This window comes from Cryptomeria japonica, chromosome 7 (genome assembly GCF_030272615.1).
Source record: "Cryptomeria japonica chromosome 7, Sugi_1.0, whole genome shotgun sequence".
Taxonomy (NCBI): Eukaryota; Viridiplantae; Streptophyta; class Pinopsida; order Cupressales; family Cupressaceae; genus Cryptomeria; species Cryptomeria japonica.
In genome coordinates this window covers 407,353,994-407,369,180 of record NC_081411.1, presented here as the reverse complement: position 1 = coordinate 407,369,180, position 15,187 = coordinate 407,353,994, and positions in this window count along the sequence as shown.

Here is a 15,187-nt window from a genome sequence, read left to right as displayed (position 1 = left end):
ATCTTTAATCGGATCAGGCTCTTAACAGAGTGAACCTCAAAAGGGTTCAAAGATAAAGATACTACTCTAATGATGAAGAGGGAAGGTCCAAAGTTCAATAGAGACAACTTTAAAATATGGAAGGACAGAATGAAGATATACATCAGAAGCATGGGTGCTCAACATTGGAGCTATGTTGAGAATGCTTATGTTATCCCTACCGATACTCTCACTGATGATCAAAAGAGAGAGATTCAGGAGAATGGGCAAGTCATGGAAGCCCTAATCAATAGTTTATCTGACATTGAGTTTATTGATGTTCAGGATAAAGAGAACCCCAAAGAAGTATGGGATGCCCTTGAGAATATCTATGCCGGTGATGAGCATGTGAAACAAGCTAAGGAAGAAAGCCTTAGGGGAAAGTTTGAAGACATGTGGATGGTTGAAGGAGAGACCATTCAACAATATGGAATAAGAATCAAAACTATAGTTGGAGATATCAAGAGTGCAGGTGGTAAAATGGAAGATTCCACTATTGTTAGTAAAGTTTTGAGATCCTTATTACCGTTCTATGCAATAAGGGTTGCTGCTATTCAGGAGTTGAGGTTTGTAGACAAGACAAAGGTATCTCTGGACTCCATCATTGCAAAGTTAACAACTTATGAGCTAAATAATTATGATGGCAGTATTCAGAAGACTGAATCAGCCTTCAGAGCATCTGGTGCACCATCTAGAAAAGGCAAAGAAGCTAGTGCCAGTGGTGAACCAAGACAAAGTAGAGAAATGGATGATGAGGAGATCCTAATGGAATTTGAAGCTCTTCTTGCCAAGAGACTTCCCAAGGGAACCGGTAAATACAGAGGTAAGCTCCCTTTGAAATGCTTTTCTTGTAACCAGATCAAACACATTGTTGTAAACTGCCCTAATGGTGACAATAAGGACAAACCAGAGAGGTTCAAGAAGTTCAAAGGAGGAAACCAAAGAAACTATTTTGTAGCAGTTGATGAAGGTGTCACTAATGAGGAATCAAAAGATGAAGAAAATGAAGATATTGTGTTTGTAGCAGTCAAGGAAGATGTGTCAAACAAGAAGGCTCTTGTCTCCCGTTTTGATAATTCCAATGACTGGATTATTGATAGTGGTTGTTCTCACCATAGGACTGGTGACCAGAGTAAGTTTCTATCTCAGGAAGAGTATGATGGTGGTGTGGTTCATTTTGGTAATGATGCACCATGTATGGTAAAAGGCAGAGGGTCCATCTCTCTAATTGGAAGAAGCAGCGTTGATAATGTGTATTGGGTAGAAGGTCTCAGACACAACCTTTTGAGTGTTTCTCAACTGAATGATAATGGACTCACTCTGGAATTAAAAAATGGAGTGTGCAAAATCAAAGGAAAGAATGGTGAACTAATGGCTACAGGTATGCAGACCAAAGGTAACCTATTTCAGCTAAATGCTAATGTCAGTACATGTCTAATGGCTATGTTTGAGGATAGCTGGATATGGCATAGGAGACTTTGCCATGTAAACTTTGATAATATTGTGAAGGCCAGTAAGGTCAAGGCAGTTAGAGGATTGCCTATGCTGAGAAAACTGGAGAATCCTTTGTGCAGAGAGTGTCAACTGGGGAAAATGTCTTCCTCAACCTTCAAAGGTAAATCTTTCATTGCAAACAATTTACTTGATCTTGTGCATACTGATTTGTGTGGTCCTATGAAAACTAGGAGTGTGCAGGGACATAGGTATTTTATGATTATTACTGATGATTGCTCAAGAATGATGTCGGTCACATTCTTGAAGGACAAATCTGAAGCTTTTGGAAAGTTTAAAGCCTTCAAAGCACTGGTTGAAAAAGAAAGCGGTAAGAGGATTAAGTTCTTAAGAATTGATCAAGGAGGAGAATTCACTTCTGGTGAATTCAACAAATACTGTTAAGAGAATGGCATCAAGAGGCATCTGTTCGCCCCTGGACTCCACAACAGAATGGCCTAGCAGAAAGGAATAATCGGACAGTGGTTGAAGCAACTAGAACTATGTTGATCCAAGGGAAGGTTGCTCACACCTTTTGGAGAGAAGTGGTGAGCATTACAGTCTACACAATGAACCAGGTACTTATCAAAAAGGGTAAGGATAAAACACCATATGAGAATTGGACCGGTAAGACACTAGTGGTAAGCTAGTTTAGAGTGTTTGGTAGTAAATGTTATATCAAGAGGAGTGAACATCAGAGCAAGTTTGATGCTAAATGTGATGAGGGAATATTCCTAGGGTATTCCACAAAGAGAAAAGCTTTCAAATGTTTCAACAATAGGACTCAGAGAATTTTTGAAAGCATCAATGTTAGAGTTGATGAAACCTCTGAGAAATCTGAGGAAATCGACAGTGAGCAAGTAAGAGATGAACCGGTTGTAACCTTCTGGGAACCGGTTGCAAAATAGCCTACCACCAATTCCAGTGCTCCTACACCGGTAAATGTTGATGCTGATGAAGATGAGGATGAAGAAGAAAAGCAAGAGGAAACAACCAAGATCATTCCTAGGTATGTAAAGCTGAATCATGATCCAAAGCAGATCATAGGAGACAAGGATGTAGGAATTATTACAAGAAGAAAAGTCAAAGAAAACTCTTGCATGATCTTTGAATTCAAGCCTAAAACATTTAGAGAGGCACATAAAGATGAAGACTGGATCAAGGCAATGGAAGAGGAACTTGACCAGATAGAAAAGAATGGTACATGGTCTTTGGTACCCAGACCAGAGCATAAAAATGTCATTGGCACCAAATGGGTTTTCAGAAATAAGCTGAATGAAGATGGCTCAATGGTTAGAAACAAAGCTAGACTGGTGTGTAAAGGATATGCTCAAGAAGAAGGAGAAGACTATGGAGAAACCTTTGCTCCAGTAGCTAGATTGGAAGGAGTTCGTATGCTTCTTGCATATGCAACATTCAAGGGATTCAAAGTATATTAAATGGATGTAAAGTTTGTATTCCTGAATGGAATACTAGAAGAGGAGGTGTATATAGAGCAACCAAATGGGTTTTCCCTATCAGAAAATAGTGACATGGTGTGTATGCTACATAAGGCCTTGTATGGACTAAAGCAGGCACCTAGAGCATGGTATGAATGCTTGCACTCCCATCTTGTGAAGATTGGATTTGAAAGAACAAGTGAAGATAGCAATATCTACTTGAAATCAGAAGGAGATCATATTCTGATTTGTGAAGTATTTGTTGATGACATAATCTTTGGTGGAGATGACAAGATGAGTCATGACTTTGCAGATGAAATGAAGAAGGAATTGGAGATGTCACTCATAGGGGAGATTAAGTTCTTCATTGGACTACAGATTCAACAAATGAAAGATGGAATCTTTATCACTCAGTCCAAGTATGTCAAAGAGGTATTGAAGACCTTTGGCATGAAAGACAGCAAATTGGTTAGTACACCAATGGTGACCGGTTGTAAATTATCAAAAGAAGATAACTCAACGTTGGTAAATGAGAAGGAATACCAATCAATGATTGGTAAGTTGCATTATGTAGTACATAGCAGACCAGACATTGCACATGTAGTGGGAATTACTGCACGGTTCTAGAAAATCCCAAGAGAATCCCACTTGGTTGCAATCAAGCGGATTTTTAGATATTTGAAGGGAACTATTGACTATGGATTATGGTATCCATATAGTAATGATTTCAACCTGAAAGTGTTTATAGATGCTGACTGGGCTAGTAATGTGGATGACCAGAAGAGCACAACCGGTGGTGCATTCTTTTTTGGTGGTAGACTAGTCTCATGGATGAGTAAGAAGCAGAGCTGTATCTCTCAGTCTATAGCAGAAGTGGAGTATGTTGAAGCATTTATGAACTACACCCAGACAATCTGGATGAAGCATGTATTAAGTGGCTTCAAAGTTCCTGTATCTGAACCAGTAAGTATATTTTGTGACAACACAAGTGTGATTAACATCTCTAAGAATCCGGTTTTACATTCTAGAACCAAGCACTTTGAGCTTAAGTATCATTTCTTAAGGAAAAAGGTTCAGAACAAAGAAATTGTACTGGAACATGTTTCCAGTAAGGAGAAGTTAGCAGACATATTCACCAAGCATCTACTGAAGGCTACCTTTACCTATTTGAGAGGTGAATTAGGGGTGTTGCCCCTTCAAGAGGTGTGTGCTCCACATCAGTCAAGACTTACATTGATATACCTTTTTCAGGATTAGTGTGATGAAGGATGCTACTCCTTAGGGGGAGCAACATAGTAGAACATAGATGTATATGCCTCCACTTTGGCATTGCTATCAAAGGGGGAGAAGATGTGAAGTGGAGAAGATATCTGTAGTGTTGGGGGAAAAGATGTGAAGCGGAGAGATATCTTTGTATATTGCCATCAATGCCAAAGGGGGAGATTGTTGGCATATGTGCAGAGTATGATGACATGATGATATTGCGGTATGTCTGTCCAAGTGAACCGGTATGTTGGAATGTGAACCGGTATATGGAATGTTTTGTATCAAGGTTTCATATGGTATGACTACCGGTTGGTAGTCTTAGCTTCAGGGTTTCCAGTTGAAGTATTCCAAGCCCATGTAATTAAACTGATGACATCGTGTGATGAGTTAGCATTGTAATGAAGAACATATTGTGTTGCCACATCAGCCTTGTGTGCGTGAAGGATCTTGCATGAAGGAGATTGATCCTATGTACCTCGGGAATGTGCGAAGTCTCTATAAACAATGGAGAATGAGTGATGGGTTATTAGCCTCCAACAAGTTGTGAAGAATGAACGTTGGAGAACGTCTTGAGATCTGTTCAAGACAGTTGTAATCAATGCAATATGTTCAATGGTTAGGATTGAACCGACTGAATTGCCTAACCTAAATGTTTAGGGTTTAGGGTCTATGCTACCGACCTATCTGTTTCCTATAAGGTCGATGTTGATTTTCATGTTGAGGTTGTTGGCAAATGTTGTGTGTGTATCTAAGTGCAGAGATACGTGATTCTTGCCGGACCAGATAAGAGAATAGATAGCCACAGAGTGTGATTGCAGAAGGAAAGAACTGAAGTGAATCTACATTGGCATTGAGTGCTGTTACCAGATCACTGTAATACCTATTGATCTCTAACCACTTCAACAGTTGTAAAATCCCTTAACATGGTAGCATTAACCAGCTTGCTATAAATCCTTTAATAGGGTGACTCAAAATCATTGAGTTCTTAAAATTCTCTAACAAGGTAATCTTTAACAGGGTTTAACCATTAACTGGGTATTTAGCCATCCCTTAACCGGGTGAACCCTAGCAGGATCGGTTCCTAATAGAACCTATTGTAATAGTCTTTAACCGGATCAGGCTCCTAACAGAGCGGACCTCAAAAGGGTTCAAAGAACAAGTTGTGGGGATTCATCCCCACTGTGGTTTTTCCCGGTTGTGTTTCCACGTGAAAAATATGTGTGTCATGTGTGATACCTTTTCATGTGATGCTTTGTTATTTCCTATCAAGTGGTAAATCATGTTGAACTAGCAGGTTATTATATTTTTTATTGTAGAGTACCAGTGTATGCGTATGGGTGAAGTAGAAATAAGATGTTAGATTGTGTGGAAAGCTAAGTATTACTGGTTTAGGTCCTTCACTGTCTCACTGTGTTTAACCAGTAGTAATATGGTTTAGACCGTTCTTAGTGATTGCCAGTCAAGTGCATTGTTTGTAGTCAAACTGGTTCAGGAAAAGTGATTTTTGCCTGTACTGATTCACCCCCCCTTCTCAATACCGGTTTGGTACTAACTGTTCATCATTTATTCATCAGAGAGGTTAGTAAGGAGTTGCGACAGCCGGGAGGAGCTTGGAGTATGGGCCAACAACAAAGATTGAGCTTGCAAACATGTGATGTTTTCACACATTGCCCCATTGTAAATGGGTACCCCCAATTTTTTCTTTTTAGGGTTGTGTCTTAGCATCTTAGATTTTTGTTTCCGGTTTCTCACCTCTGCAAATTAGTCAAGTTTTTTGAAAGTTGGAGGAATCACCAAAATCAATGAGGGAAAGTGGTCAAATGGAGGTTTTGATGCTATAGATGGGCTCAAATAGGTCAAAGGAGTAAAATCATAATTTACCGAGACCGATTCTAACAGCTTGCTTTTTTTAGGATTTTTTGTTTTTTTTTTAATAAATTTAGATTTGTTTTTGACATTTTGGGGCCAATATGAGAACCTGCTTTTCGGCCTTTTTTTTTTCTAAAAATAGAAAGTTGTTTTATTGAAGTTTCTTTTTTTCTTTTCTTTTTTGAGGTATTGAATGGTTTCAAGGTCAGGAGAAGTGTCAAGTTAGAAGAATTCATCTAGAACAAACCAATTGTTAAATAGCTTTCGAATCTAGAGGAAAATTTCTAAAAGCTAATTGAAGATCACCAGAATTTGAAATTTCTAAAAGCTAATTGAAGATCACCAGAATTTGACTAAGTCTGGAACTCAAATTAAAAAATTCCTTGTTCAAATCATGAAGGATGTCTATCAATAGGGGAATTTCTTGTTTCATGATGAAGTTCTCCTAACGAGTCAAGAAAATTCCTGACTAAGCATGAAGTTTCCTCAAGAATGGTGAAAATTTCTTTTTCAAATGTCAAAATTTGCTAGGGAATGAAGAAAATTTCTAAGGCAACACCAAGTCCACTCATAACATGGAGAGGAAGAATCCTCAAGCAACATGAAGTTTGCCTTGGAAACTTGAAAAAGTTCCTCATCCTACTATGAAGTCCGCTCATGGAGGAAAAAAAACTCCTTGGGCAAGAGAAAAGTTCGCCCAAGGAGTGGGTAAGGAAAATGATTAAGTGTTAGAATCTTGGGAAGAAAATTTAGAATTTTGACTAAGTATAGAAGAAATTTCCTAAGGCACCTTGAAGTTCACTCTCCTAGGTATGGAAAATTTCAAAGTCGATGTGAAATCCACTCTCCTAAGCAAGAAAAATCCTAATCAAGCATCAAGTCCACCCTCTTGACATTGAAATTTTCCTTTTTGCATGTCCAAGTCTGCTCAAGGCATAGAAAAAATTCCAAACCATATGCAAAGTTTGCCCTTGGTGAAAAATAAATAAAAAATAAAAAAATTTAATTTTTTTTTCCCTAAGTCATCACAAAGTCCACCCTTGGTGGACAAGGATGAAGGTTGATCAAAGCAATTCTCTCAATAAGGAAATATAAAAGTAAAAAATAAAGAACAATTTGTTTAAGTGTTGGATCAGATGACAAAAAAGGAAATACAATGAAAAAGGTTTTTAGAAGGAAGCAAAGAGGGAAAATTGCAATAAGTTTTAAAACACAAAAATAATAAAACACAACAAAGGTTCGATTTGGAAGCCAAAACTTGACTATATACATTTCCATTAAAATTCATTAAAACAAAAAATCAATGCAAGGCAAGGTTCAAGTTTCCTATAAGACATATGTCTTGGCAATTCACGATTCACAATTTTCCTTTTATCCTCAAGAAGTTCAAACTTTTATTGGCATGTTTCCAAGTTCTAGGTAAATTTAAGTGTAATTGTAGGTCCACACTAAGTTCTAAGGGAGAGTTCAAGGCATTCAAAGACTAATCCAAAGCTTTCTCTGAGATTTTTCTTCAATTCTTCCAAGTTTGAAGCACTTTCAAGACAAAATTCTTGGATTTTGGGCCAAAAAATTCCTTCGCTTATTCTAAAATTCTGATAATCGGACTTGTGCTTAGGTTTCCACATCAAAATTTTGAATTTCATCAAAAGAACAAGGTTTGTTTTTTATGTTTTCTTATTCTTACATGCATAAATTCTCAAAATTAGACTTTGTTCCATAATTTACAAAAATTTCCAAGTCTGATTTTAGCTCTAAGAATCTTTTTCCAAGTATGATCAAACTTAATTTCATGATTTCAAGAGTTTTTCTAAGTCTAATTTTGATTTCCAAAATCTTTTCAAAGTTTGATTTTCATTCCTAAAGTTCAAAATCAGACACAATTTCATAATTTCAATAGTTTTTCCAAGTTTGATTTCAATTTCCAAAACATTCCAAAAGTCTAATCATATTCATTTCTAAATTCATAATCAAACATTAATTCCATAATTATCAAGTTTACTAACTCTGATTTTTTAATTTTCAAACTTGATTAAGTCTGATTTTGAGTTTAATTTCAAAAATCTAGTCAGAAAATCAGAGTTATTTTTCAAAAATTTGTCAAGTAGAAATCAAGTTCATTTCTCTAACTTAGGAATTTTTCATGATTTTCAAGAGATGGATGTCAACTTGAAGGAAGAGATTTCCAAAAAGGCAAAGATGGAAAAGTAACTAGTTGGAAAGATGATTCCACAATGCATGAAATGACAACATTCATGCTTCAAATTGGAATCCAAGGATGAAAGGACTTATACTTCATCAAGACATTCAAAAAAATTAAGTCATCCAAGGATGAAAGGCTCTACACCAACCTTCCAAGTCCAAGGCAAGGAATTTTAAAAGAGTTAATCATTTCAGAGTATGCTTCATCACATGATGCAATTGCAACAATGTTGAGTATCAAGAGATATTGCCTAAGGTATCAACACTTCTTCATGAGGAGGAAGCAAATCTCCAAGGCAAGTTGAGGTGGCATCCTAGTCATCAATCGATCAATCCAATGTTTCCATGTTAGACAAGACTAGGTGTAATGAACCAAGTTTAACAAGTGGAAGATAACAAATGGCTCCTATTTTCTCATTGGTTACCCAAAGTGTTGTAATGTTCCCATTGGCCAGAAGGAGTTTTTTTGCAAGTAACCCTAATTTGGGTTTTATCTATTAATCTTGGCTATTGATCTTAAATCAATCTAGGCTATTTCTTTGTCATGGGGTGCCTATATAAACCCTCCTCCTCCTATTTGTAAAGGGAGAGATTTCTGAGAAATTGTTGTAATAATACTTCTTAAGTGTTGAGACATGATTTATTGTTCCAATTGTTGTTGAATCTTGTCTACTTTTGCTAGTTAGAATGGTTTCTTGGCTCTCCACAGAGTAAATTTCATTTCAAGTTGTTAGATTGAATGAAGGATCTGATAGAGATTTCTCAATGTGGAATAATGAGTTCATACTTTTGATAATTGGATGATTTTCAATTATCATGCAAAGTTAGCTTGGGCCAGGAAATGAAATTTAATTTCTATTGCTTTATTCATTGTTCAAAATGTTTTTGAATACAAGCGATATGAAGTTTTTTGAATTCCTTATAAGACTGCACCATTCTTGTGTAGTTGTTGAATTTGGCGAAGCAAGAATTGGTTTTGGATTCCACTTTTGCAATTTCAGTCTCTGGAATTCATAGGATTAGATTAGGTTTAAAATTATCTTCCTAAACCCTCATCCTTTTGGTTTTTCTTTGCAAGTCTCAGTAGAAGTAGGATTGAACTAGAGCTTATTGCAAAATTATTTCAAAATAAGATTTTTTTTTTTTTGGCAAGGTGGCAATGCCACTTGATATATTTTATTAATAATATATAATTTTTACAATATATTTAAAAACTAGTTCAAACTGAGCTCCCAGAGAAAAGAACCAACAAGAAAAACTCTAGTCATTGCTCATCAACATGACTATAGAAGAGAAGTAGTGAACAATCCTCTAGTCGGAGCTAGTTTCAAAATAGAGATCAATAAAGGAGCATGCAGGCTCATTTACAAATAGGAGCATGCAAGCTCATTTTACAGAATAGGAGCATTTAAGCTTATTTACAAAATAAGGACATGAAAAAGAAATAACATAGGCTACCCAGTGAATGAAGAAGAGAGCTCCAAAAAGAAAGAGGACTAAACCAGCATCGAAGGACAGATCCATCTTCATGGGATATCTTGAAGGCCCTACAACAAAGAACTCCTGCAGCCAAAATTGACATGCCCCTGCACCAAAAAACACCTACAACCAAAATATATATATACTATAGAACGCAGAGAATTTACAAGAAACACAAGGGTCCAAAACATGACTGACACCAATGACATGAGATCTGCGGTCTGCCATTATAGACAAATGCCAAAGGAGAAGAGGTGAATGTGGAGATGCTAGAGAGAAATGAAGCCCAAAATTTTTATGCCATAAATGAAAAGAAAGAGGAGATATATCGTAAAAAATCTGACAAACCAAAAGAAGTGGCGTACAGAGATAATCATGAAAACAACACCATGCCAAACTTTAAATGGCATATGAAGGACGGATTCTCGATGTGAAAATAAATATCTCCAGATTTTGCACGAGGAGAGAGTACCAAACACACGAACAACATCTATAGCAACCAACTCATCATTAATGAATGCCAAGTGATGATCGATTAAAGAAAATTATCTCAAATCAAAACCAAATGGAATTATAAAAAGGAATACCTCACCAAGAGAAGAGAATATCAACTTGTATAAATGAGCAATCATAGAATAAGAAAGATTAAATACTCGACTCTCTATAGGGTATACTTAATAGGTTTGGGAAGCTCATCAAATCACACCCCAGTCGAGAGGAATCAATAACAGTTTTGTCACAACCCATATTAGCGAGGCAATCAGCTAATGCATTACCTTCAGGATAAACATGTGAGATGATGAGGTGCTCAAATGTATCAAGAAGAGTCCATATTTGTTCAAGAATATATTGAAAATTCCAATTATCATCTTTTCTTTCCTTGCAAGCATTAATGACAATAGCCAAATCACCTTCAATATGAAGGTATTTGAAATTCAAATCCTTAGCCATAATAAGACCTTCTAAAAGAGCACAAGCCTCAGCCATATTATTTGTGCCAGAAGAAATTGGCATAGATTTTAATGCTAAGAAAGAACTCAAATGATCACGAAAAACTATCCCTATTCCTGAATCACCAGGATTTCCATGGGAGGATCCATCAAAATTCAATTTACAAAAAGGGGCATTAGGAGGATGCCATTTTATGGAATTTTTGTCTACAGGTGTTTTCTGAATCCTTGGAAAGGCGGGTGATATAGGAATAATGATACTCTTCCAAGAAGAAATCATAAAATTGTCCCAGGAAGAGAACTCTGAATTCATATTAAAATATTTCTAAACATGAGCGTTAACTTGCTCAATAATACTTCTTTCCAAAATCCCAAGAACAACAGATAAATCTGATGAGTCACATCTAAAAATGCACTTGTTTCTTTCCCACCAAATGGCCCATATGACTGAAGGGGGAATTATAAACTATAAACAAGCAAATAGAGAAGATGACTACAAAATTGGCCAAGACTGAAACATGTCCCATAAAGATAAAGACAAAGGGAATGAAAGAGATAACTTTTGGAGGAAAAAATGCCAACAACTACTCGCAAAATCACAATGAAGAAAAAGATGATTGACATCTTCAAGAGCTTTACCACATAAGACACAAGAAAAGGAGGCTGCAATATTAAATTTGACTAAACAATCACTAGTCAAAATTCTATTTTGTAGCGCAAGCTAGGAAAAAAGACCAGCTTTAGGTAATACTGAATTATTCCAACAGAACAAAAAGGCACGATGACGAGCATTTTGATTGGCCATTTGTTGAACAACAAAATATATTTCTTAAACATAGTAGTTTCCCGATTTAGAAGGGCACCAAATAAGTTGATCTTTGATGTTAGAAAGGAAAGCCACTCAGTCTTGCAAAACAGATTTAAAATTTTGAATTTCCTGCAAGGACAATGGAAGAGTAGAGGGATCCTTCCATGAGACCTTGTGAGAAAATAGATCAAAACTATCTACATAATCAACCAATCTAACTCCCCATGATTGAGAAAGAACAACTGAAACAGAAGAAAGAGAATCATGCTGCAAAAGAGGGGGAAAGCCATTCCAGGAGTCTTTCCAAAAAAGAATATCCTCCCTCGAATGGACCTGCCAGGAGAGAAAATTAGAGACCACTTCCCTACATGAGATCATAAAGTTCCAAATAGCAGACCCCTATGGAGGATTAGAAATTGTGAAGACCCTAGCAGGATTATGGGAATTCAAATACTTAGCATGCATAATTTGGCACCACAAAGATTGGGGCTTAGTATACATAGACCAAACTAGTTTTCCCCCAAAAGCCCTATTTATTTTAGATAAGTCCTGAATCCCAACACCACCAACTTGTTTGGAAAGAGACATCTTGGTTAAAGAAATCAGTGGAATCTTTTTTATCTTCTTGTAGCGTCGTAAATTGTACGCACTTGCTAGGGTGGTACAATTTCACACCTAGTTTAGCACTCGCCTTGGCGCATTTTGCATTTTGCATTGCATTTCCCCTTTAGCACTTAATTAATTAAATTAATTAGGTCTAAGGTTCTATTTCATCATCTTCCATATCATAAAGTTGGGCCCTTTCATTAAAATGTGCCCTTTTCATTTTATTCTTCCAATACATCATTTAATCAAAAACCCTAATTAGGTCCTGTTTTGAACTTGGGGGCTTGATTTCGGGGTCAAAACATCTTGAAATCACCTGTAACTTCAGGATTCTCTCTAAAATCATCATATCCGACTGCCCTAAAAATTTGGTGAAAAGTTGCCGGGACCATGGCGCCCGGAGTGCACACGGTCCCGGACATTTTTCCCGAAATTTTAGGAGCGCGATCCAATCATAAAATAAAGATTAACCCCAAGAAATTGGCGGGAGATTCAATCTCTAGGTTGGCCAAAAGTTGAAATTAAGACCTAGGGTTTCATACATAAGAGCTCTCTTTCTTCATTTGAAAGGATGGGAATTTTTGGTTTCAAGGACCTTCTATGCAGTGAAAGAGCAGATCTTTGAAGACTTCAACAACATTCAACATCCATCCATCAAGCATCCATCAATTTCATTCATCTATTTAGGGCTTGGAAGACATTGAAGAGCAATAGGAGATTACCGACTGAAGATTGGCTTGTACCCCTCCCTTGGGGTTGGGTATGATTTCATGTTGTTTTCATGTCTTTGCATAAGCTTCAATATATCACTTATTCATGCTTTAGATCACTTTGCATCTTGATTTAGAGCATTTACATTGTCATTTACAAGCAATTAGGGTTTACTTTCTAGGTTGCTCTACTTTTCTTACTTGCATTTTAGGATCTTGCACACACACAAGGTCTGCACACACAATACTTTTACAATACAACTTGGTTATTTGTGGAGGTGGAAATCACCGAAGTGGGGGTTTGACTAAGGCAAAACCCTATATAGCCGCCCACCACACCTTTTCAGATATAAGTGCAGGTTTCGAGATTCAGACGACGCTGCAAGTTGCAGATCCGACTGAAGCAGACCGGGATAGACTCTCATACCAAATCTCAGAGCAAAAGACCAGGACAGGGGCGTGGGGCGCCCTGGTCCTTCTGACAGACAGCATTTCCGACAGTTTTCCAGAGTGTAAAACAGCAGTTTCCGGAGCAGTTTCAGGGGCAGAATCAAGACAGTGGCACCCGCGCCCCCGTCCCGAACATTTTCATTCATATTTTAACACCGGGCATGCATTTACATTCTTGTCTTGTCCTTGTGTTTGCAACTTTCCATTGTTTAAGTTCAATTCTGCAATCTTGTTATTAGTTCATACTTGCACTTTGGGGTTAGGGATTGAACTTGCATCATTTTATCTTTCAATTGCAACAAAGGAATAGAAATCCTAATAGGTAGCCTGTGGCTCTCTCTTCCACAAAAAGAAGTAGCCAATTGTGTGATACCTCTAGGCTCTTTCGTATTCCACAAGTGTGTGGTTGAAAGTGAGATTAGGGCATGTTTGCTTAGTGTCACTTTTTCTCCTACACACTTCTATGATGTTATTTTTCCAAAGAAAAGATCGAAAAATATTTTCAATTTGGGAGATGACTGATCTGGGAGCTTGAAGACCTGAGATGTAGTAATTAGGAATGGCAGATAGGACCATTTTAATGAGAAGTATCCTACCTGAAAGAGACAACCACCTAGCCTTCCAAGCAGAAATACGAGATTTAAGTCTCTCAATAACCGAATTCCAAAAAGAAGACTTAGCGGATCCCATAAAGAAAGGAATCCCCAAATAGGTAGAAGGAAGAGAGTCCACTAGGAAACCTAAGATATTCACAAGTCTATCAACCACCAACTGAGAAGTATTAAAAATGAAGATCTTGGATTTATGGGGGCTAATCTATTGGCCAAATCCAGTAGTATAAGTATCCAGAATAAATTTAATATGAGTAGCCTCTTGAATAGAAGAAGACCCAAATAAAAGTGTATCATCAACAAAAAGGTTATGAGTGACTGAAATATCAAAATTAGGAATTAACACCCCTTTTCAAAAGCCCAAATCCCTTTTCTTAATAACCAATCGACTAAAAGATTCTTCCATAATGATAAATAAGAAAGGAGATAAAGGATCTCCTTGTCTAACACCCTGGGTTGAAGAAAAGTATCTAGAGGGAGCTCCATTAATGATGATAGAAAATGAAGTAGTAGAAATAAAACTCTTGATCCATTTACACCAACTTTCAGAGAAACCAAAATCTCTCAAAAATTTGAGCAAAAAAGACCAACAAAATTTATCATAAGCCTTCATCATATCAAGTTTGACCACAAAAGCTAGGATATTGGATGAATTTATGGATTGTAAAGTTTCTTGAGCAACAATTGCTCCCTCATGAGTTTCCTGACCTAGAAAAAAACCTCCTTGTTGAGGAGAGATGATACGAGGAAGGAGAATTTTAAGTCTTAAATAAATAGCCTTGGTGAAGATTTTGTAAATAGAGTTGCACAAAGAAATGGTCCTAAATTCAACAAAAGTTTGGGGATTCTTAGATTTCGGGATAAGGGCAATATAAGTGATGTTAATTTTTTTAAGGATATACCCACCCCTCCTAGACTCTTCCAAAGCCATTAATAAGTCAAAACCAATAAAATCCCAACATTTCTAAAAGAACAAGATAGTAAACCCATCAGGACCCAGAGCTTTGTCAGGGGCCATGGAAAAAACAACAGAATGAAGCTCATCTAAAGAAAAAGGCCTCATAAGAAAGTCATTATCCTCATGAGAAACAAGGGAGGGGATAGAATCTAAAAGAAAATCCAAATGATGATCCATAGAGGAAGAAGAAAAAGAAGGAGATAACAATTCCTTAAAAAAAGACACTCCCTCCTCTCTAATCTGTTGATCTGAATTAAGGACGTAACCAAACTTAGAATCCTTAATACTAAAAATTGTAGAAGCAACTTGTTTAAACTTTGTTGCAGCTTG